This window comes from Helianthus annuus, chromosome 10, assembly GCF_002127325.2.
Source record: "Helianthus annuus cultivar XRQ/B chromosome 10, HanXRQr2.0-SUNRISE, whole genome shotgun sequence".
Classification (NCBI taxonomy): domain Eukaryota; kingdom Viridiplantae; phylum Streptophyta; class Magnoliopsida; order Asterales; family Asteraceae; genus Helianthus; species Helianthus annuus.
In genome coordinates, this window is record NC_035442.2 from 70,558,327 (window position 1) to 70,581,650 (window position 23,324).

Below are 23,324 nucleotides of genomic sequence, written 5' to 3' on the forward strand. Positions count from 1 at the left end.
TGTGCTTGAAATCAGAATTGGGGAGTGTAAGATAAAATGACATCGGTCAAGGTCCAAGACTTCTCCCGTATCATTACTCTTGTCACTATAGGTCTTAACACATGACAAAACTTCTTGTGGTTTTTGTGCACTGAATTCCATAATTATGTAGGCCTCCATAATTACGTAATTCCTTGCACAGTCCACACAGTTCATTTCATAATGCGTAACGGAAAAATCAATTGAATAAACATGAAGCGATTTGACTAGACCACCAAAGGATCTTTTTAACTAGATCAATGAACGATCTTTTTAACTAGATGAACACATGATCTCCTTAACTAGACCGTCGTACGATCTCCTTAAATAGACCACTTTAAGGGATCTTTTCAATTATATCATCACATGATATTTCTAACCAGATTTTCAAATCAATCTGTTTAACTAGACCACTCAAGGGGTCCAATTATAGTATAGTGCTTTAAAACCCAAGGGACTTTACTACAACGTAGAAGTCCATTAAGGATTTAAGATAGTACCTTTGGATATCCTACTATGAATCCCTCATATAAGATATGGAAGATTTTATGAGGATTTGGATGGATCACACAAAACATATAAGAGAACATATAAGCACATAATCACATAATTAGTTAACTTAATCTTTAATTTGTTATCTTTGGACACGGATAATTAAAGCACACCAGGAATCTAATCCGTGGATTTCATTTGGCACTTTAATCATTCTAAGAATCTATCTATGGATATAGAAGGATTTTTAATAGGAGTTTGGCTTTGTTTCTTAAAAGAAACGAGCATTTAAGGTTCTTGGGGAGATCAGAAGTGATCAAAAAATGACAGAACCACACGAGTAGCTCGTCTTTATGTTGACATCATAAGGTTGCATCAAAACATTCACACAATCGCATCAGTTTTGCAGAAATAAAAACAACAAATCTTTATTTATGTAACAACCGAATTGTCTTGAAATGTCAAAGATAACAACCAAAGGAAATAACAAAACACTAATTGTTCACTGCTGCATCATTGTTTACGTTTGCCTCATTGATGTTAAATGCTCGTCCATGAGCTGGAGGTATGTTAACAAGTTTTGGGTAATTGTTTCTGTAGTGGTAAGGTCACCACAGTTATAACATGACCCCGGTGGGAATCGTGCTTGAACAGCAGCAGGGTTTGCAGCAGCTTGATTTGCATAACGGCAGACGTTGATCAAATGTCCCAACCGCCCACAGTGGGTACATTTGTGACACTGCTCCTGCTCCAGATGATGACGGTTGCACTTGTTGCACAAAGGTGCGGTACCAACATAGTTTTGCCTTTTACGAGGTTGTGCTGGCTGGTTTGGTGCAACCTGTTTCTCTTGAGCAGTGATGGCACAGTTTTGAGAAGCCTTACGCTTCTTCTTTTTGGATCCTTCAACCTGCTTTTCCTTTGGCTCAGCTGGAGCAGTCTTGTCGGATGGTCTTGGGTCGCCTTTTCGAAAAAGCTTTTTCTTCTGATGTGGGATTCAGTTAAGGTGGCAGACAATTCAATGGCTTGTCTGACAGTAGTAGGATTGCTGCCAGTAACAATATCCTGAACTAGGTCAGGAAGACCATCAATATATTTCTCAATCGCCTTATCCACAGGTGTAACCATAGCAGGACATAGCAGGCTCAATTCCTCATAGCGGTCAGTATAGGCGCGATGCTCACCGCTGTCTTGCTTCAGGTCATCAAATTCCCTTTCTAAAGCCCTCAATTCATGACGAGGACAAAACTCCCTCATCATAAGAGCCCTAAGCTCAGCCCAAGTTTGTGCTAATGCGACCTCAGCACCACGGTCCCTCATAATTCCGTTCCACCATGTGAGAGCCCTCTTCTGAAATACACTGGATGCAAACTCGACTTTCCGATTGTCTGGACATTGAACATGACGAAATGTACTTTCAATGCTTTCAACCACTGTAGAAGCCCAGTTGCCCTTCAGAACCACTAACTTGAGTGGGTTAGCTGAATTGAAGCTTTTGAAATTGCATGGAGCATTATGGTTGTTATTGGCTTGGTTCACTTGAGCTATAATGTTTGGGAGTGCGGCAGCCATGTGTTGTGCCAGAATATCTGCGATTTCGGCATTTGAGAGCGGATTTTCGCGCCGAGGAGGCATTCTAAAAGGGGAAACAGGAAGGAAAACAAGTGAGAGGATTAGACGAAAAGAATGAGATGAAACAAATTGATGAAAGCAAAGATGGTGGTCATTTGTTTGTTACTACAAAGCAACAAACACCACGGTGATTAATCAAAGTAAATAGGTCAAAAATAATGTATCGCGAAGACATGCTCGCCTATAAGTGGACACTCACCCCAAGAGTTCCCAGGTAAGAGTGACTGGTCCGATACTGCGGATTTGTACGAACACTCTAGCCTTAGACAGAAAACTCAGGGTACAGGCATCCACCCTTCCAGTTTGCACGTGTTCATTATTTAGACCAAACTTTGACGGGATTTTGAAAACTTAAAAGGTTCAAAACCATATAATAAATCATCCTAGAACAGATGATTAGTGTCAAAACGGGATAGAAATTTGTGTTCTTATTATGGTTGTCACCTAAGAATAAGTGACGGTATTGTTTTAAAACTAAACTGAAGATAACTTGTGTTAGGGTCCTAGGAAGGTTATAGTCTAGGTCAAAAATTACTAATAACCTAATTCCCTATAACCATTGGCTCTGATACCAACTTTTCTGTCACTCCCCGACCACGTAAAACAACAGACGTGGCGGAAACGTCGGGGAGTGTTTTAACAGAATCATTGTTTCACAACCATGGATCAAATAATTTTGTTTTATTGAATAAATGAACTCATTGTTTTAATACAAATCAAATTAATCAAATATTGTCTTTCAAATTTTAATGTCGCTAAGGCACGAGTCGATCCTAAGTGTAGCATGTATCAACAATCATCACAAAGCAGCACCTGAAACATGTGTAAAAATTGGTACGTCGGCATAAAAATGCCTGTGAGATACATAGGTTTTATTGATTTAGGATTCATGACTTATAAGTTTAAGGAAAAATGTTTAAGAAAAAGTAGTCATGATCCTTGAAAAAGGTTTTCTTTTATAAATCATTTATAAGAAATCAGATGATATAAAAATAATATACATAGGAAATTAAATAAGTAAGTAGAATAAGTTTGTATAAAAATATATTGTTTGAAAAACAATATTTTGATAAAAAGGTTTATAGTATATATGAAAATATACTTTGATTAAGAAAATCGAATAAATAATATATTAGAATATATTTCAGTTCCAAAACCGTTAACCCAAGTGTACTAAATAACGTCACGGTATGTGATGCATGAAAACACTTATATATAAGAAGTACCAGCGGCGTATCTACCATGTTTTCATCACATTACACCCGTCCGTTATCTAAACACTAACCAAAAACCAGTCATTAAGTAAATAGTATATTAACCATACTTTAGTTGGTAAAATAAATAAGTTTTCAGTAGTATATCAAAAGTATACTTTGGATTTATAAATAACATATTAAACTATGTTTTGGTTTGAAAATAACATATTAAAACTATGCTTTGGATTATGAAGATAACATATCAAACTATGTTTTAATGATTAACAAAATATATGTTGGTTTTTGTACAATATCCCATATGAGAGCATATCAAACTATACTTTTGGGAGTATAACTTAATATACAAAAATAATGTGATTTAAGAATTCATTCGACCTAGTGTATCAAAATACACCTTTGAGACTATAGAAATACCACAAAGGCAATCCCTATTTGGATGGAGCAACAAATTGGTTTCAGACATTCCATGACAACAGGAATGGGGTGTCAAATCCTATAGCGCTATATCATACTACCAACCGGTCTGGTGAACAAAAATAAGTACTATTCCAACAATTAATTTTATAATCTTTGAAAAATCAGTGTTTAAACCATAGATAGTCATTTAGTTTGTCAAAAGATAAGTACTAACATGTATAATCAATTATACTTTGAAATCATGAAAATAACAGATAGGTACACATGCTTTACCCCAAAACAGTTGAAAACAGTAAAAGAGGGGACTATGTACTCACTTGAGAGTGCTTAGAAGTCTTGAGCAACTACCAAGCAAGCTAGAGGAGTCCCGGAATCAAATGGCACCTAGTATAGATAACTACGTAAATAAACCGGACCTAAATCGGGAGATCGGATAGTATGAGGTCTCGTAAACCAAATGAGCGTGGGAACTCATATGATATGGTTTAACAAGGCCTACATACTAAAATAAACCTATCCTAAGTGCTTACGACCCATCACGACCCGTTTAGGTAGCTTGCGCTACTTTAACGCGTCGTTTGCGTAAAACGCGTTCGAGACGTCTAACTAGCCCTATGACAAGTATTATATGCCAAAACATGTTTAAATATGTTACATAATCAGTTATGTGACAAAAATTTAGGTTACATATGCTTACCAATTATGTATGAAAAGGGCATTTTGGTAATTTACCTAAGGCATATAAACTACTTATCATACAACTACTTAAACGAAGTGACCATAAGGTATAACCTCGGAAGGTTATTCCCTATACAACTATGGTCACTAAACATGTTTGGTCGGATCCTAATGATCGACCAAATGGGTCGGGTTCGAAAGTATAAGCGATTGTTTAGATCGCTTACCTTACGACCCTACATAAACACTAATCTAAAAAGTGACGAGCTAAACATGTTGAAACATGTTTAACAAAGTTAGAAAACAGGTTTGGTATTAAAACAAACGGTTTTAATACCCTAGAGTAGTTTGGTTACAAAATACGCGAGAAACGCATTTTGGCCGAAACTACGACTCGTCACTGAGCCTAGATAACGTGGTAATCAGTAGGTATAGTCACTAGGGACTATAAACATCGTGATTATGTTCACGTTATGAAGTTAAACGAACTTCGCATTGACCATAAACTAGTCAATGCAGAAAGTCAAACGCAGTTTGACTTTAACGATAAAAACGAATGAAAAACGTGAAAGAATACTTACAGAAGGTCCCCGCAAGATTTGAACCCGATTCTCTCTCAGGTAGGAAGCATATACTTCCACTTAGAGAGCTTGAATCAGATTCAAATGTGAGGAATGAATGAAAACATGGTGGGTATTTATAGGAAATCTAGAACCGTTAGGATCGTTCATCGTAAAACGAGCTTCGATCTCATCCGTACACATGTGCCCATGGTTTTGTGAAACCATGGGAGCCCATAGTTTCATTAAAACCATGTGCAAATGAGGGGAACAGCTGGAATTTAGATTTTTCATTTTGGCCCCTTCCTAAGATAACTATGGCAGAATGACATTTTGGTCCCTGAACTTCAGAATCTTGCATTTCGGCTCATTTTTGACACGTTTAAGCCCCGTTAACCTCATTTCAAGGCTCTAAAATGAAGTTAAAGCATAGGGAACTCAAAACATGTTCAAAAATATGTCGTAATGTCAGTTCGTTTGGTCGTGCGGTTGCGTTGTTCAGTTAATTACGACGGAAGTCGTAACGAACGCAAAAACGATCCAAATCAAGCGACGAATGGAATTTTCTTATGCCAAACATTAAAATAAAATATCTTAAGCTTACATAAATTTTTGGATGTCCGGATAATTCAGAACCTAAGATATGCGCGAAAACGCAACTTATGCACTTTTGACGCTTTTAGTCCCTGAATGACCAAAAGTTTATTTTTGCGCACCAAAACCTCAAAGCCTATTCTAAGCTATGTAAAGGATATTTAGGGCATATTTAACTTATGATCAAGTTCCGAAGGTTCGTTACTATACGAATCAGTATAGTTTCGCAGTTTGGACACAATTAGTCCCTGCGATCGAACAAACTTGATGTCAACACAACAAACCTCCCAAAACTTGTTTCTAAGTTATGTAAAGGTTATTTAAGGTATGTTAGCCTATTTCACTATTCGCGGAGTGTTTGTTGCATTGAACTGGTTATATTAACGCATCAGTGCGTGTATAACCTTCCAGAAAGCGATTTAGAGCTTGAAAATCGGACAAGAATTGATTGTGCAAACGATACACATATTTTTACAAATCTCAATATGAAACACAATGTTTCATTGATTTGGTATTTGCTTGATGATTGAAGTGACACAGGTGTCACATTGTGAGTTTTTAATTGAGTCCGAATGTGTTAAAGACTTCCTTATCCTAGTTGGATTTATTCTTGATATCATTTGGATTTACTTTTGAAATTCGCGGATTTGTTTAAAACTTATCCGGATTTATTTATAGTAGGATTTATGGAATTAGTTTTCTATTCGAGTTTGAAATTCAGTAATTCAAAACCGTTCGTCCGGTTTTATTTATTGAACACCGAGACATTGATTAACCGACACACCACTTAAACCCACAAAGGGGTATCCCACGTATGGGTCAGTAAAAGGTTTTATGATAGCATTTAGCATTTGTCGGTGTATGCCTACAACCTGTGCTTCGGTCGTGGCCATTATAACTTAAATGAGCCATGGATATCTAGGACACGGTCGCGTTGACCCCCAATGTTTAAGTTATCAGACAAAATAGAATTAAAACGGGTTATGAAGATTTTGTTAGTCACAATCCGACATATGATCCCATACCGACCAAGCGGTAATAATTTACTGTATCCCAAGCCCGTATAGGGAAAAAGGTAAAGAGTATTTACCTGAGCTAAGACGCGTCTTAAAATGCAAGGTTCATAAATAACTCAGCCGTTAATCAAGTAACTAAGTGTAGGTAGCAATTTATTGGAAGGACCTAGTCTGTATGATGTATAAATAACCAATTTGAATTCTAACGGGTCCTATTCAAGTCGTAGACCTGGACGCGTTTAACTTAAAAATCTAAACCGTACGATACGCTTGATTAAGCGATGACCGAAATAGAAAATGTGGTTTAAACCCAACAAGTTGTGAATTCAGACAAGGAGGAATGAACAATAAATTCAGACAAGGAGGAATGAACAATAAATTCAGACAAGGAGGAATGAACAAAATAAATTCGGACAAGGTAGAATGAACAAATCCTTACAAAGGAGAATCGACAAATTGTTACAAAGGGATTGAACCTCAAAATCCGGACTTAAATGAAACAAACAAACCCTTACACTAATATAAATTCGGATAGGTTAAATCTTTACAAGAGAAATTGAAACAAATTTGGACATAGTAAATATTCAATAAATTCGGACATGGGTTTTCAACAAATTCGGATAATCCTTAACTCCATACATCATTAAATCCGGATTTAAGTACAGGCCCCATAGTATTGACAGACATGTAAAATTGTATTCAAGATCATTTTGAATTGTCCCATGTTGTTAATAAAATCATGTGCCTTGTGCACATTAAATGATTTTGAAAATGTTTTCAAAATGAGTCGGTTGATTGTATTTACCAGTGTAAACTGACGTATTTTCAAAAGACTAAGTTACAGGTACAAGTACGTAAATAGGCTGGAAGTTGCTCGGTAATGCTAGAAGAGTAATTTGCAACCCTTTGCATAAAGCCTAGTAGTTTGATGATCTCCCATTTTGTACATTTTTATGATCCGCCTGTGGATTTATTACGAACAAGTCTGTATAATTAATTTTGAACATTTGGACGCTGTCACACCCCGACCACGTAAAACAACAAATCGTGGCGGAAACATCGGGGAGTGTTGTAACAGAATCATTGTTTCATACATGGAAATTTAAAAGTTCGTTTTATTGATTTAAAAGAAGTTACAATGTCTTAACAACAGAGAAACATAACATAATTAACTAGTCTTGCATCTTTTAATGTCACTAAGGCCCAAGTCCGCCTAAGTGTATCTTGATCGATCCTATGCATCATCTCCTGAAAACACATGTGAAGATAGGTACGTCAGCATAAAAATGCCTGTGAGATACATAGGTTTTACTTGATTTAGGATTCATCGACTGTAAGTTTAAAGAAAATGTTTGTCAAAAGTTAGTCATGAACTTGTAAAATGTTTTCTTTTATAAATCATATAAACAGTGATACGAAATCAGATGATATAAAGAAAAATGCATAGATAATATGTTGGTTGCACTGAATGTCTTGTTTACTACGTCTTAATTGAGTCTTAGGTCTAGATAGTGTTTAGAGTTGAAAACAAGAAAAGTGGGTATATCATGTAATTCCGCTTGAAATGACATGTTTATCATTTCAAGCGAACTCAGACATGCTTGTTATTCCGCTCGAAGTGGTAATAGAGTGATTCCGCTTGAGTTGGAACATAGGTATTTCCGCTTGAGTTGTTTTCAGCGGAATCAGGAGGCTATATAGGTGATGTTTGATTTCATTTGTAACGATTGGAGCGGAATCAGGTCATTGTGTAAGAGTCAAGGTGCTGCAAAATTTAGTCAGAATCATTGTAAAAGGCTCGGAAAAGCATTAATAGAAAGAAAGTTTAAAAGAACAAGCTGTGTGACGTTGTTTACTTTGATTCCGCCTTAGTAAATGATGATGAACTGCCTTTACTGACTGTTTATGGTCACGGAACCAATCCAACAAGTGGTATCAGAGCAGGACGAGGAGTTCAAACCATTACAGCTTGAAATCATCGGATTCTCACTCTTCTACCCTTTCTTTTCTGATTTGAACATATTTCAGCGGTTGAAATGGCCTGAATTTGACATATATCAAGTGAAATACAGTGTTAACTAATCCCTGAGAGTTTTGGACCGTAATTCGATAAAAATTGGACAAAAACTTGATATTTCGTTTGAAAAGTTGTTCGAAAATAGTGACATCATCAGATTCCGCTTGAAAATTTTCAAGCGAAACCTCTTAAAAAGCTTATTTCGCTTGAGATTTACATCTGATTTCGCTCGAAAATCTTGATGCCCGCTTGAAAATACTTTTGTATTTTCAAGCGAAATCAGATCAGTCATATTTCCGCTGAAAGTTTTGGTTCTTAATTTCGCTCGAAAGCTGATCCCGCTTGAAAATTTTCTTGTGATTTACCGCTTGAAGCTGATTTTGCGTCAAACTGATTTCGCTTGCAATTTCTGTTTTTCAAAATTTAAAATTTTTCTAAGTGTTTGACTGATTTTTTAGGTACTTGCAAGATGGATGATCTATTCATGAATCCGTTTAGCGATATGTATGCCTTGCTGGAAATTCTGGAGACGATACTTCTTCTAGCAACACCAATGAGAACATGCCAAGTTCGAAGAAAAGCTTATCGGATGCCTTGGGAGTTGAAAGTGCTTTTGGAACATATAACAAACCCCCGAGTTGATGGCTATCGAAGAGTACAGTCGGTGGGCCAAGAAGTTTGAAGAATGGTTGAAGGCCTTTGCTTATCCCAGCTGGAAGAGTCTAAAGAATGGATACATTGATGGAGGCAAAACTGGTGAAAGCTTAACATCATCTGATGAAATAGAATCGTTTGTTGCTGAGCAAAAATGCATCGCACTGCTATTTCAATCTGTCTGAAAAGATATAATATCCTTGATCGAGTACAAGATTCTACAGATCTTGGCAAAAGTTGAAAGTTAAATGTTTGGAAGTGCAGAAATAGTGAAAAACAAAAAGAAACTGCTAAGAAAAGAGTTTGATTTATTTGTTGTTTAAAGAATGAATCAGTTTGTAAAATGATTGAGAGGTTTGGGCACCTGAAGCTGGAGCTGGCGAGACATGAAATTTTTTATTTTCAAGAAGAGCTAGTCGATAAATTGTTTGACTCGTTGCCAGATGAGATGGATTGGCAATATTATGCGTTGATGTTGAAGATACGATCAAGTCTGAACAGCTCACAGTGGATTTGTTGATTGAGAGACTAGAGAGTCACGAGCTGGAGTTAAGGAAAACACACAAAGTCAATCACTCATCTTATCAACAGAACTTGGATTTGTATTATTCAAAAAGCATGATGCAAAGAGTACATCTCACAAGACAACTTTTTCTGCTGAGAATTCCAACACTTCAAGCAAAGAGAGTCAAAGCAGTGGATTTCACAGTGGTTCTTCGTCACATTCAAACCAATCCAACGCAAAGAACCTATTTCAGTGCTACATCGCTGTAGACTTAAAGAACGCTCAAACCTCAGCGAGGAGTCTGCTAAGCAGCAGATGGTTTTCTTAGCTTATGTGCTAGAGTCGTATGAAAGCTTAGTGGCAGGCAAGATAGGCAACACCAACCTGACGAAGGAAGATTACGATCAGATTGATCATGAGGAGATGGAATTGATCGACATAAGGTGGTGTATGGCCAGTGGAGTTCGTCGGGCACAGCGTTTCATGGAGATCACAGGAAGGAAGTCTATTGGTGGACCTTCTACCAAGTTAGGCTTTGACAAGTCTAAAGTGACATGCTTTAAGTGCAAACAGAAAGGTCACTTTAAGCGTGAATGCCGAAATGCTTATGCTGATGAGTCTGAAAACCCGTACAGAGAAGATTACTACAAGAAAGCGATTTATCATCAGAATAAATCGGAGCCGCCAAGAATGAAGCAGCTTGAGGATAACAAAGAGAAATCTAGAGCTCTTGCTGTGATTCACGACGATGAAGGTTTCGACTGGAGCGAGTTTTTACCTGAGGAGGATGCGGTTGGATATGCTTTCACGCCAAAAATCTGCTGAACCTGTTCCTTTTAAAGACAACAGAACTGAAGAACAGAAGTATGGTTACAGAAAGATGATAGCTCAGAACAAAATGATCAGAATATCTGGTATCTATCTTGAAGCAAAAAGAGCAAGGAGATGGGATCCAGACAGAGAATGTTATCTTGACCCCATGGGAAACATTGCTATTGACCATAACACTCTTGATCTTGAAACCATAATTAAAGAAAATGGCTGATGATGATGAGTATTGGCAAAGAAAATGGTGGGGAAGCGGAGACGAGAAAGAAGAGAAAGAGAAAGAAGAGAAGCCAAAGAAGGTTGATAATGGAATCATTGACACGACTCAAGAGTTGAATGCTGAAAACTTGGGAAAGATGGCTGACAATGTGCTGGCTGCTAAGGCACTTGAGGTAGGCTCTAAATCCGTTTCTGAGTCTAAAAGCCAGGTCAGTTCAAAACGCGTCAAAGACCGAGTCAGGTAAGAAAGTCAATGGTGATGTTGACTGCAAAAATTGCATCAAAGAATGCAAAGTTTGTAGTACAATCACCTATCTCAATGGTAAGAAGGTTGATGATCTGACTGCTAGAGTCAGAAGTGTTGAGGATTAGATCCTTGACCGTGATAAAATGTTGAAAGCTTCAACTGACATATTAAAAGAATTAACCAACAAAATTGAAAATGATAAAATTGACCAAGAAAAGGTTAAGAAAGAAAATGAGAAGTTAGTTCTTGAAAATCGTCAGATCAGTGAAAAATTTGAGAAGCTTAAATGCACAGTTAAAGATAATGATGAAAGAAATGGTAAGACATATAAGGAAAATGTTCATCTGTCGGGAGTGCTTCGGGTAAAAGAAGAATTAATCAACCAACAACTGGATGAAATTGCAAAATTAAAGCTTAAATTTCAAGAGGCTGAAATTGAAAATGAGCGAATCTAGTTGAAGCTAAAAAGTTACAACTCCGCAAGCTTTGTTTTGCAACACATTGTTCCAAAACCAATAGGCAAAAACAAAGCTGGCGAAGATATCTTTTCGGATGGAACCGGGGTGGGTTATCATCAAGTTCCACCACCAGTTCTAGACAATTATTTGAAAAAGCAATCTGGGTTGGTTAATCTTGAAGATGAGAATGAAGTGAAACTTCCGGACACAATTGATGTCACCTTCACATCTTCCGATGACGATAGTGTCCAAACTGAAGTGGTAAAAAGTGTTGTTGAGAATGTTCTTAAATCTGATAGTGACACTACTGAGGAAGATGCATGTTTCCTGGACAAATACATTCCGAAACAAAAGTCCAAAAACAACTTAAATGATGAATCTAATCTTGTCATGTAGAAGATGTCAGGATCGGATGAGTTGTATTCGGATTCTGAGTTTCCATTGGAGAATATAAATGTTTCCAAGTTAACAAATGTGTTCAATATGGTTGAAATCGAGTTGTCTGAAGTGAAAATCTTAAAACAAACAAAAAGACAAATGAATTTTGAGAAAGATAAAGCTTTCTACAAGAAACCTGTTGTTCCACCACGTTTTTATAACAACAATCGAAACAATTGGTCGGGTGGTTATCATGGTGGTAAGAGTTATCAAAAGAGAAATGTTCAAAACAAGAAGTTTGTTGAGAAGAAAATGTTTGTGAACAATTTAAGTTCACTTTCTGATGAAGAGAAAAAGATTTTTTCAAAATCAAATGAAGAGTTCTTTGAGAAGAAAGCTTCACAATCTCAGTCTGAAGGCACAAGTCGAGTAATTGACACTCGAACATGCTTCAGATGTAATCAAGTTGGACATATTGCATGATATTGTACTAACTTGAAGCCTAAGACTGAAGTTGTGAAGATTCAGAAAAAGAAAGTTGTCGCTAAGGGCAAAGCTCCATTGATTGTTGAGAAAAAGATTTTGAAAAATGAAAACATTAAAATCAAAACTGAACCTGCTAAAAATGTGGTAACTAAAAAAGACAAGTTTTACAAGCGGGTTGCATCACCTCAACAAACATGGAAGCCGAAAGTTGTGGAAAAGAAAACAAGTGTTCCAAAACCAAAGGTTTCTGAGATGGAAAAACAATCATCTTCTACCACACCGGTAAAGATGAATGTTCCTTTGGATTATTATGAGAACCATGAGAAAGAAATGCAAAATTCTGAAAAGAAAAATGTTCAAAAGAAAGACCAACCATCTGGTCAACCTCAAAAAGATGAGTTTTTATTATATAAAAAGGTTGAGGTTGGGTCTGGAGAAAGTCTAAAAATGAATGACAAAAATTTTCCGCCACTTTAAACTACAAAATCTCACATCCAAATTGAGTTACCTGAGTCAAAACAGGCTTGGGTAGCTTCCAAATCTAACTAAGTGTTTGTGGTTTTTGTAGGAACTTCCGAGATCCGTTTCACGATGGATTATGGATAGTGGAGCTTCTCGGCACATGACGAGGAAGACAACTTTGTTGTATGATGTTAGAAATTTCAATGGAGGTTATGTAGGGTTCGCAGGCAATCAAGGTGGTAGAATTGTTGGTGAAGGAACGTTATCCAATGGGATTGTTACGTTTGAAAGAGTTAACTACATTGTTGAGCTGGAGAATAATCTGCTGAGTATCTCGCAGATCTGTGACAGGATGTATACCACTCATTTCACAGACAAAGAATGTTTGATCTTGAAGCCAGGATTTGTTATCCCTGAGGAATGGATTATCATGAGGGCACCAAGAGTCAATGATCTGTACGTGTTGGACATGAGCGTAGCTACTACAACCACGGGTCAGGCTCATTGTTTTGTGTCCAGAGCAACGGAAAAGGAATCAAGATTGTGGCACCGGAAGATGGGTCATATACATCTTAGAAAAATGAATCACTTGGTGCACAATGATTTGGTTACTGGAGTTCATGTAAAAGGTTTTCATCTGGAAGGGGAGTGCATTAGCTGCATCAAAGGCAAGCAGAAGAAAAAGTCACACCCTAAAAAGCAAGTCAATTCAGTTTCAAGACCTCTGGAGAGACTTCACATGGATCTTTTTGGTCATGTGAATGTCAAAAGTATTACAGGAGATCTCTACTGTCTTGTGGTTACTGATGATTATTCCAGATTTTCGTGGGTTTCATTCTTAAAGTCGAAAGATGAGACATTTGACAGTTTGATGGCGTTGTTCAGAAAGATTGAAAATCTGTACCAAAGGCGTATCAAAAGAATTAGAAGTGATAATGGTACTGAATTCAAGAACAGCAAGATGGAAGAATTTTGTGATGAAAGAGGTATATTGCATGAGTTTTGTGCTCCATACACTCCGTAGCAGAATGGAGTCGCAGAACGCAAAAACAGGACGCTAATCGAGACGGCTAGAACAATGCTTGCTGATTCAAAGCTACCGATAAATTTTTGGGCAGAAGCAGTTTCCGCCGCATGCTATACGCTCAACAGAGTTCTCATTGTCAAGAAATTCAACAAAACGTGCTTTGAGTTGATCAATAACCGCAAACCAAATCTGAAGTATCTTGAACCGTTTGGGTCACCCTGTACTGTTCTAGAGCCTTTTGGAAAGTTTGGTCCGAAGAGTATTGAAGGGATATTCATAGGTTATGCAAGTCCATTACGACGTGTCTTCGTTCCAAGCTTGAAGCGGATTATTGAAGCTCCAAATGTTGAATGTCAACGTTATACAATGCCGCCACAGAATCCTGGAGATTCATGGCATTATCATTACGACAAGTTGTGGGATTCGTTTGACATGATGGAAGAACCAGAAGAACAAGAAGATTTCTTTGATGAGTTGGATATTTTGCGAGAATATGAGTCATCGCAAGAAAGGTTCCCAGCCGAGTATTCAATGCGACCACGGAAGACTTCGAACGACGATGAAACAGGTCCTAGCAATGCTGGTGAACATGATGATGTCCAACAAGATGAAGTTGCTCATGATAATCAGACGGCACAGGATGATAATCAAGAATCTGAGAGCATGCCAGTATTTGATCATAGTGATTCAGATTTTGAGGGGGAGCAAATTCAGATTTCAAGTCAAACAACCCCAGTCAGTGAACATGGTGCAAATCAGAATGTTACTAATCTGGAGGGCAATGTAGATGTTGCATGCGAAGTAATGCCACGAACTCTTTCATACCATCCAGAGGAGCTGATCATAGGGGAACTACAATCAGGCGTTCGCACTAGACGTCAAATTGACCAAGGCCTTACATTTTTTATTCTACAGTAGCACCTTTACAAACTGAATTTTCATTGAGTTGTTTTATTTCGCAGATCGAACCGCGAACATACAAAGAGGTGCTAACTGAAGATTCTTGGGTCAATGCTATGCAAGAAGAATTGAGTCAGTTTGAAAAGTTGGGAGTGTGGAAGTTAGTAGATTTGCCTGAAGGTCATAGGAAGATAAACACAAAATGGGTGTTTAAGTGTAAGAGAGATGATCGAGGAGTAGTTGTGCGAAACAAAGCTCGACTCGTAGTCCAGGGTTTCAGTCAAGAGGAGGGTATAGATTTTACTGAAGTGTATGCTCCTGTGGCTCGACTAGAAGCGATCAGAATCTTCCTAACATTTGCATCGTGGAAAAACTTCAAAGTATATCAGTTAGATGTAAAATCGGCGTTTCTCTATGGGAAGGTTAAAGAGGAGGTATATGTCGGACAGCCGTCGGGCTTTACCGATCCAATCCACAAAAAAAACAAGGTTTATTTGCTGGACAAAGCGTTGTATGGTTTACACCAGGCCCCGAGAGCTTGGTACGAGACTTTGTCTCAACACCTACTAGCCAACAGCTTCATTTGAGGGAAAGTGGATGCCACTCTCTTCACTAAAGAGGTCGACGGACATCTTCTGATAGTTCAGATATACGTGGACGACATAATATTTGGGTCAACAAATGAGAATTTGTGCAAAGATTTTGAACAAGTGATGAAGCAAAAATTCGAAATGTCATCAATGAGGGATATGAAATTCTTTTTGGGTCTTCAAGTTGATCAACTACCTGAGGGAATTTTCATTCACCAGACGAAGTACGTTCATGATATTCTAGAGAAATTTGGGGATGTCAGATTCTACGCCAGCGTCAATCCCGCTTGTCACACCCCCAAAATCCCACCTGCGGAGTACTACCGCTTGGAGGCGTGACTGACCAGGATCCAGCCACCAATCATACTGAACAAGCATATAAATAGTTATAAAAGTTTAACCATTCACGATTGGTGTTCCAAAACAAATAAGTTTAAGTTGCAAGCGGAAGCATAAGTTTAAAGTTATAACATAAGTTCCAAAAGTTTCAAGTTTAACATAGTCTCGTAGCAATCCCTGTCCCACAACGATCTTCCTCCATGCAAGCTCCCACTGAGTACCTATGGTCCTGCAAAGCATGTAGTAACGAGTCAACAACTAGTTGAGTGAGTTCACGGGTGGGCGTTCGTTTTAGTTGTTTCGAAAACAGTTTACTTTATCTGGCATCCTGCCGTGGGGGTTACCCCATAGTTTTAAAAACGTGACCAGTTCGTTCCCAGTTACTCCGGCACTCCGGCCGTGGGGGCTACCCCATGTAGTTATCAGGCATTTCGGCCGTGGGGGCTACCCCATGTACATCATCTGGCTCTCCAGCCGTGGGGGCTACCCCATGTGTATACTAGACTCGTTACCGTATCGATTGCTGACTGTAGTCATGTTTATGTGCCCTGAAAACATCAATGTCTATCATCATTGACGTGCCCCAGATCCATTAGTTCACGCCCGTCCTCTGCGGCACGGTGTGAGGCTTGTCAGACCTAAATAGCGCTATCTAACTAATGACCCGCTCGCCATTGGCCCGGCGATTAGTCGATACAAAAAGGAGGGACTTCGTGATAGAGTTTTAGTCTAGTACGTTTATCCGTCCATCCGGACGAGGAATCACATTCCTGAACCACTGACGTCCTACCCAAGGTAGACGAGGAACCACGTTCCTTAACCCCGTTCCCAACCCAGGGAATCCCATGCTTTGTAAAGGGTGTGAACTCACCTTGGTTTGCTCGGCAGTCAAACACAGAAAGTCAATCAAGTCGCAAGTAGTCAATAACGTCCTAACACGGATATCACGTATAATCAGATTCGAACCAAGTAGTGTACAAATGTTCAACACGTTTGGCAAGCACGTTTAGCAGTAACAGTTAACAGTCAATAGAAGCACATACGGTTCACAAGTTCAGCCCAACTACTTAGGCCCAAACACGTAAAAGCAGTTAACACAGAAGCCCATCAGTCTGGCCCATTAACTAAGGCCCAAAAGTGTGGTCTCGAGTCGCAACCGGACTCGCAAGCATGGTCTCGAGTCATGCTGTGTGTTGATCATGGATGGTTGCGAGTCGCAACTGGTGTCGCAACCATGGTTTCGATTCATCATGCTGAGGTCTCGAGTCGCAACGGGACTCGTAACCTGTGGTTTCGGCTTGTCCTGTTATGGTTGCGAGTCGCAACCGCGTGGTCTCGAGTCATCACGCTGTGGTTGCGAGTCGTAACCGGGTGATTGCGAGTCGGTAACAGTCGTTTTCAAGTTCACGTGTTGATGCAGATGGTCAGATTAATGGTACAGTATAATCAGGCCCAAATCCGGAAATAACCAATAGAATTCCACTAACATATTTCCTAATCAGGTTATTAGTCAAAGATGGATCAAAATCACAAGGGTTTTCAATCTTCAACTATCATTCAAAGTGTTCTTCATACATTCAAAGCATATATTCAAGTTCTTCATAACATAAACAACACTTATTCACCCAAAATCATGAACAACTATCAAGATACAATTTACTAGCATGCATCCTACTTGACAACCATATTTATTAGCCGATTTTTCTTAGTATAAATACCCAAACTTTTCGGATCAAACCCAAATGCAACCAATATCATCATTCACCTTTTTGTCATACCATGAACCCATTTTCAACATCAAATATGTATAGTTCCACTCATAACAAGAAACATTCATGAACCGATTTCTTTTCAAAACATTATGTATAACTCATCTTAACATATTGTCACATAATCTCATCTTACAAACATAACATAAACACACTAACATTTAACAAAGCATTAAGAACACTAACCGGTTATGGGTTTCGAGGGTGTGTGAAAGGCTTCCAACCGGGTGTGTGTGTGAGCCGATCCAAGTCCAAAGATCCAAGAATGGTGGAGTGTGTTTGTGTTCTAGAGTTTAGGTGAGAGAGAGAAGTAGGAGAGTGTGTGTTGTAATGTTCAACAAAATGGTAACACTAACTAAGGTAGTGTATTTATAGTCAAAGTTCCAAGTGTGTGCACCCTATGGGTTTCGGCTAAGGGTTTACGGCCCAAAGGCCCAACCGGCCAAAGGTTCTCGGCCCAAGGCCCAAAACCGATTACTAGTCACTCGAGACCTCATGGTCTCGAGTCGGGTTCCTTGTTGTTTCGTGTCGGGTTCTCGGTTCACATATAACACACATACATATATACATACAATGCACACAAAACAAAGCACATAAAAGTTCACGTTATCATTTTAACTAGTCACATAACGTACAAGCAAGTTACAACGAAAGGTTCTAGATTTCGAGTTGTCACATCATCCCCAAGTTGAAAGAAATTTCGTCCCGAAATTTGATGGCACTCACTGAGGAAGCTAGTTAAGTTGCATGGTTTTCCTGGTTTTCCTGGGGTGTCACATCCACCCCCCGTTGATCTGGAATTTCGTCCCGAAATTCCGTAGCTTCAGCCTCAGTAGCGTTTGTACTGTTCTCAAACAGTTGGGGATACTTTTGTTTCATCCGATCTTCGCGCTCCCAGGTAAACTCTGGGCCGCGACGTGAGTTCCAACGAACTCGAACAAGAGGTATTCTAGTGCTCTTGAGGACCTTAACATCCCGGTCCGTGATCTCGACAGGTTCTTCGACGAATTTCAACTGTTCGTCGATCGTGAGTTCCTTCAGAGGAACTACGTGCGTCTCATCTGACAGACACTTCTTCAGATTTGACACATGGAAAACGTTGTGAACTGCCCCGAGTTCTGCTGGTAATTTCAGTCTGTAGGCCACCTTGCCTATTTTCTCAAGAATTTCGAAAGGTCCAACGTACCGTGGATTGAGTTTGCCGCGTTTACCAAAACGAACCACACCCTTCCAGGGTGAAACTTTGAGTAAAACCCGCTCCCCAACCTGGAGCTCGAGTGGTTTCCTGCCCTTATCGGCGTATGCCTTCTGACGGTCACGAGCGGCCGCCATGCGTTGTCGTATTTGAGCGATCCGCTCAGTAGTGTCTACCACATGTTCTGGACCAGTGATTTGACTATCCCCCACCTCTGCCCAACAGAGGGGTGACCGGCATTTACGTCCGTACAATGCCTCAAACGGAGCAGCTTTAATGCTGGTGTGGTAGCTGTTATTGTACGAGAATTCTACGAGTGGCAGATGCTTTTCCCAGCTGTTGCCAAAGTCGATTACACAAGCGCGAAGCATGTCTTCTAGTGTTTGGATAGTACGCTCGGACTGCCCGTCCGTCTGCGGGTGGTACGCTGTGCTCATATCAAGACGTGAGCCAAAAGACTTGTGCATTGCCTGCCACAGTTCCGAAGTAAAACGTGCATCTCGATCAGAGATAATAGAAGTGGGCACCCCGTGCCTCGAAACAACTTCCTTGAGGTATATTTCTGCTAAAGTGGAGAATTTATCCGTCTCCTTGATTGCCAAAAAGTGTGCGGATTTTGTGAGTCGATCCACGATCACCCAAATAGTATCGTTCCCGCGCTGTGATCTAGGTAAGCCAGTAACGAAATCCATGGAAATTTGCTCCCATTTCCATTGTGGTATCTCTGGTTGCTGAAGTAGGCCTGAAGGTTTCTGATATTCCGTCTTGACTCGCGCACAAGTCAAACACTTGCTGACGTAAGTTGCTATGTGGGCCTTCATGCTAGGCCACCAATACGTAGTTTTAATATCGTGGTACATCTTGTCCGAACCAGGGTGTACCGAGTAGCGAGATTTGTGCGCTTCATCCATCACAAGTTCTCGTAAATCGCCATAGTGCGGGACCCAGATGCGCCCTGTTACATAATAAGCACCATCTTCCTTCTGTTCTAAACGTTGCCTTGACCCGCGTAGTGCTTCAGCTCTAATGTTTTCTGGCTTCAGTGCTTCTATCTGAGCAGCTCGTATTTGCGAAGGTAGACTAGAATGGATCGTGAGTTGTAAAGCTCTTACGCGCTTAGGCGTAGTGTCCTTCCGACTGAGGGCGTCTGCCACAACATTGGCCTTGCCCGGGTGATACCTGATAGAGCACTCGTAATCATTCAGCAGCTCGACCCATCGTCGCTGCCGCATATTCAGTTCCTTCTGCTTGAATATGTGTTCTAAACTTCTGTGGTCGGTGTAGATGGCGCACTTGGTTCCGTACAGGTAATGCCGCCATAGTTTAAGTGCGAAAACAACAGCTCCCAGCTCTAAATCATGTGTCGTGTAGTTCTTCTCGTGAACTTTGAGTTGTCGTGAGGCGTAAGCTATGACTTTATCTCGTTGCATCAATACACAACCAAGACCTTGAATTGATGCATCACAGTAAACCACAAAATCTTCTGTGCCCTCTGGCAATGAAAGGATAGGTGCACTGCAAAGTCTATCCTTTAGATGCTGAAAAGCTAACTCTTGTGCATTTCCCCAACGATAAACAACGCCTTTCTGCGTTAGTAAGGTGAGAGGCTGCGCGATCTTAGAAAAATCCTTAATGAATCTCCTGTAGTAACCTGCCAATCCCAAAAATTGGCGAATTTCCTTTGGTGTGCGAGGCGCAGGCCAGTTCTTAATAGATTCCACTTTGGATGGATCAACGTGAATCCCATCCTTGTTCACCACATGCCCTAGGAAATGGACCTCTCGAAGCCAGAAGTCGCATTTCGAGAACTTTGCGTAAAGCTGTTCCTTCCGGAGGAGTTCCAAAATAAGTCGTAGATGTTGTTCGTGCTCTTCCTTGCTCTTAGAATAGATCAGGATGTCGTCGATGAAGACTATAACAAACTTGTCCAGATACGGTTTGCACACTCGATTCATCAAATCCATAAAAACTGCCGGTGCGTTCGTCAGCCCAAACGGCATGACTAGAAACTCATAGTGCCCATATCGAGTCCTAAAGGCCGTCTTAGAGACATCCTCTTCCCGAACTCTCAGCTGGTGATATCCCGATCTCAGATCGATCTTTGAATAGTAGCTCGACCCCTGCAACTGGTCGAACAAGTCGTCAATACGCGGTAGAGGATAACGATTCTTCACAGTCACCTTGTTGAGTTCGCGATAGTCGATACACATTCTGAAGGTACCATCCTTCTTCTTCACAAATAACACTGGAGCTCCCCAAGGCGATGAGCTAGGACGAATGAAACCCTTATCCAAGAGTTCTTGTAGTTGCGTGGAGAGTTCTTCCAACTCTGATGGCGCTAAACGATAAGGTGCACGGGCTACAGGCGCGGCTCCAGGAGCTAGATCAATCTGAAACTCGACTTGGCGATGGGGCGGAAGACCAGGTAATTCCTCAGGGAATACCTCAGGATAATCGCGTACAACCGGAAAATCTTCTAGCTTCTTCTCCTTTTCTGTGGTATCAGTAACTAGAGCCAAAATCGTTGTGTGGCCCTTTCGTAAGCATTTCTGGGCCTTAAGAAGAGAGATGATGTTCTCAACAGCACTTCTCTTGTCGCCACGTATCATGAGAGGTTCACCACCTAAACCAGGAATACGAACGATCTTTTCGTTGCAAAGAATCTCTGCTCGGTGTTGGGATAACCAATCCATCCCAATGACAACGTCGAAACTACCCAAGACAATAGGAATAAGATCGATGGCGAAGGTCTGGTTAGCGAGAATAAGCTGGCAACCCTTGACTACGTGTGAGGCTTCCAAATTCTTACCATTAGCTAGCTCTACAGTGTGCTTGTCGCTCAGGGGTGTAGGAATACGCTTAAGCATCTTACTGACTTCTAGTGACACATAGCTAGTATCGGCACCCGAATCAAATAAGACTGTAACATAAAAGTCGTCGAGAAGGAACTTACCCGTCACCACGTTGGGATCATTCCTTGCTTCACCTTGGCCAATCACGAACACTCGTCCCCTAGCACCATTGTTGTTGTTGTTCCCATTGTTACCATTCCCCTGATTGTTGTTGTTGTTCTGATTCAGTTGGGGACAATCCTTCTTGAAGTGGCCTTCAGCTCCACACTGAAAGCATCCTTTGTTGTTACCCTGCTGCTGTCGCTGGTTCTGCTGAGGTTGCTGACGATTCTGATTGACGGGGTATGCGCTTCTGCAATCCTTTGCAACATGACCAGGCTTGTTGCATCGATGACAGTTGCCCCTGGTGCATGGCCCACTGTGGTGTAGGCTACAACGATTGCACTTGGGGTGATTCCCCTTGTATCCACCATGACTTTGACCACTAGGTGACTGCTGACCGGGGCTCTTGTGATCATCTGTCTTTCTCTGCTGAGACTGAGTTTGCACTGAAGTTGAACCCCTGCTTGAAGTTCCATCCCATTTCCGTTTATCTCCACTAGAAGCACCAGAAGTAGTTGCAGCACCTATACGCTTCGGTAACTTGTTCTGCTCCACCGCTTGATCAGTAAGACGGTGAGCCAACTGTACAACCTGCTGGATAGTAGTCAACCTCGCTGAAGTCACATGACTTTGGATCTCTGGCACCAAGCCCTTGAGATAGAGTTCAATTCGCTTATACGGAGGATCCACCATAGTAGGACACAACAAGGCAAGCTCATGCGATCTCTTAGTGTATGCCTCAATTTCTGATCCTGACATCTTGAGATTGTAAAACTCATCCTCCAGTTTGTGAATGTCGTCACGACTGCAGTATTCCTCCCTGATCATTTCCTTGAAGTTTTCCCATGGGGTGGCGTTGGCAGCAACCAACCCTAACATCTGCACTTGAGCATTCCACCACGTGAGAGCCAAACCCTCGAGAGTACCAGTAGCATACTTCACCCTGCGCGCTTCAGGGCATTCGCACATTTCGAACACAGACTCCAGTTTCTCAAACCAGTGTAGGAGACCTACTGCTCCTTCAGTGCCGCTAAAAGTTGTGGGTCGACAGTCCATAAAGGTCTTAAAAGTGCACACCGGTGCCTGAGCATACTGACCTAAGGTATGTGAAAGAAAGACAGAGTTTAACACAAAGGTTGGTTCACGAGAGTAGGATCCAAATGATCCTAGAACATTTCGGACTGCAGGATATACCTCCTGCGTGTGCGGCTGCGAGCGCTGCGGCAACTCGCTCGCTGATCAAAGCCGTCAACTGGGCTTGTGTCATGTTAACGCGTCCAGACATGGTTCTTCATAATAAGAGTAATACGTGTGAGAGAGGTTCGCGAAAGTACAATAGTAGGACAGAGTAAGCACGCACGTGTTCAAACAACAGTAGCTATACTAATCAAGCATACTATGAGCAATGTACTACGTAATTAACAAGTAGGCAATATACATACATCATATTACCTAGAACATCGAGCCTTGCATGAGGAGCGAAGTGTCGTTGTGGACCGTTGAGCACTAAACCGGTTATAGTCTGGTTTTAACAAAAACGTTTCTCCTTTATTAAAACCAAGTTCACTATAACCAATGGCTCTGATACCAATCTGTCACACCCCCAAAATCCCACCTGCGGAGTACTACCGCTTGGAGGCGTGACTGACCAGGATCCAGCCACCAATCATAC